Source organism: Hibiscus syriacus, unplaced genomic scaffold, assembly GCF_006381635.1.
Source record: "Hibiscus syriacus cultivar Baekdansim isolate YM2019G1 unplaced genomic scaffold, ASM638163v2 tig00117034_pilon, whole genome shotgun sequence".
Classification (NCBI taxonomy): domain Eukaryota; kingdom Viridiplantae; phylum Streptophyta; class Magnoliopsida; order Malvales; family Malvaceae; genus Hibiscus; species Hibiscus syriacus.
In genome coordinates, this window is record NW_024063533.1 from 8,553,313 (window position 1) to 8,556,116 (window position 2,804).

Here is a 2,804-nt window from a genome sequence, read left to right on the forward strand (position 1 = left end):
TTTTAATTAAAATATATATTAATTTTTAAATTTTCCCAAAATTCTGGAGGCCATGGGTTAACCGCCTATAAAACTTAGGCCAGACGAGTTTCCCGAAGAGCGTGTAATTCCATAATCTATTTACTTCGTTGGGAAAACACATCTTATTATCTCAAAGAAGAAGTTAGATAAGGTCATTCAAGGCACATTTACAATATGTATTTCTGCAAGTCCAAGACTTCTTTAAGTAATGATTTTTCCTTGTATTCCAATAAAGTGAAAACCTTAGTTTGAAAACCTGTAACTAATAACAATCCATCACAGCATGAATATGGAAATGGAAGCGTTTCTTTCACTACATAAGCTTCTCTTCTTTCTCATATTAATTGTTTCAGTTTGCAGTCCCTATCCCAGCGAAGAAAGCAAGAACACCAACGAATTGTGCATTAATGTAAGTGGCTGGCTCAGATTGCTGATAATTGTTACGGTCATCCGCGAAGTTGTCTCTACTATCAGGTCCACCTATGACGGCTCCAACAAGGACATTCGGATTCGGTGAGGTAGCATAGAGGTATTGGAACACATTGTCGCAGGTTATCCGACCAGGGTGCGCCTGAATGGATGGAACCGATGAACCCCTATGGTGCACATGTTTTTGATATCTATGTCCAAACCCAACCATGTATGAAATTTTTGCTGGATTATCACCTAATATGTAGTCCACTTACTTCTTTGCTTGTGCTATGAGGCTCTCCGCTGTTACGGTTGAAGCCCCGCATGTGACAACTCCGCCATTTGCATTAAGGTATTTGGCGTATGTCAATAGGAGGAAAGATGTGGTTGCCACATATTGCAGGTTGCTTTCACTAGCTTTGTAAAGAAGTCCCCCTGGTGTATATTGGGCCTGGAAGCCAGATGTTCCTGGGATTAATGAGCATATGTAGTTGTCTGAATGTGATTTGTATAATTCAAACTCTGACGCGCTTTTCTCCAAAAAGTTTTGTTGAAAAAAATCAAAATCACTTGAAATCTGTTGAGTTTCGGTTTTGATGTCTTCCAGCCGGGGAGGTTGTAGGAGACATACCTTGGAAAGAAGGACCTTTGTCCCAGCTCTCTTATCATCCCAACTGAAGTAGAAATCATCATTATCTGATCCCATTGTGTGGCCATTGGATTGGATGTATGATAAGTAGATAGGAGTTATCCTGCGCGGCTCGATGCATCCATGATGCTCCCCACAGAAGCTCATCCTATATTTCCATACCATTTTGATTAATGATCATGGTTAACCTCCAATGGAACAAGAAGAAAAAGGGTCACTGTACCTGGTATCCAGAGTAAAAGCAGTAAAATGGGCAGACCACTGAGTTTAGAGAGTCATTGTAAGACCCTCGGTGCCTGTCCGCAAAATCGAAGAGCTGCATAAACAAGTAGAGATCGGAAACATCATAAAGTTGTAAAGAAAGAGATTGCTAGTAATTTATGTGTATGTTAATTAATTATATTCTTGGCTGTTTGAAGCAGCCTGGCAGAGTAGGAAGGATAAGAGTCCTTGAACACTATCGAAGCAGCAGCTAATGCGGCGACTGTCTCGGCCACTACATCGGATCCTGGATTTTCAGCAGACACCTTGTATACATTGCGCGGGGTATCCATGTCTTCTGGTCTTTCCCAACACTTGTGATCCATGTTTGGATCTCCCACCTGCATCATCACAACAATATTGTAATGATATGTAACAAGTGAAAACAAAGATTATCATGCAATGCTCGCTTGAACGTATAAAGTGGCAGGGGTAGCAGTAGCTGCTTTCAAAAGATAATCGGTCCCCCAATGGATGGCGGTCTTCGCATCTCCGATCTGACTCTGCATTGAGCTGCCAAATTCAATGACACTACATGACAACATTGTTATAGTGAAGGCCATTTGGAGGCCAAACTTCACATTATCTCCAGAATCGTAATAGCCGCCTACCAGGTCCACCTGAGTTCCAAAACAAACCAAAATCATCACTTTGTCCAATTTTAATGACTACCCCATATGAGTTATAACTATAGGTGTACACATACGTCATAGGATGCACCATCAGACAAACCGGAGTTCCCCCTCCATTTGAGGTGCTGATTCGACAGTAATCGACACAACCATTGCCCCTCGAAGAAGAGAATAGACTTTTCAAGAGCATCAGAGTAATCTCGAGAAGTGAATGCAGTAGAAAGTAAGGTAAGGGAAAAGAGTGTTAAACAAAGAATCTGCATTATCGTCATGGCAGCAACCATTTTTGCTGGTGTGGGGAATGTGTGATAACAATGGAGTTTATTTATAGGGAAGTTGTGAGTTCGTTAGGCATTGAGAGAAGAAACATTTATACAGGTCACGGGATCAACTGTGTAAATTTGGACGACATTGAAAACTTTATCAAAAACAAAGATATGAGGAAATGGAAGCTTTGAAACAGGCACAAAATCATAGCTTTGTGCACCGTAATTAATGTCGTGCGAGTGTTTCCAATTTATTTTTGTTCTGTTAGAAGAATGATCGTGTTGCATGGCATGTTGCATGGCGTGCATGAAGAAGATTCAAGAAGCCAACAGTCAGGCTCATGCTGGAAGGAGTACACTGTGCTGCAGATAATCAAAACCTTAAGTTGTTAGGTTGTTAATAGGCACGATTATCCTTGTTAAATCTGTTAGGAGGATTGCTTCTTTGTTCAGCAACTGAATGTTATATAAACAATGTAATCCTTCACAAGTTTAAGCAATAAAAATGAAGTTATAGCTTTTCATTCATTTCTCAACATGGTATATTTCGCTAAGGGTCCTGGG

General features: G+C 40.5%; 1 pseudogene; it reads right to left on the reverse strand.

Annotated features, from left to right (window-relative positions):
- Positions 1-209: 209 nt before the first annotated feature.
- LOC120196463 lies at positions 210-1,920 on the reverse strand (annotated as a pseudogene).
- Positions 1,921-2,804: the final 884 nt, after the last annotated feature.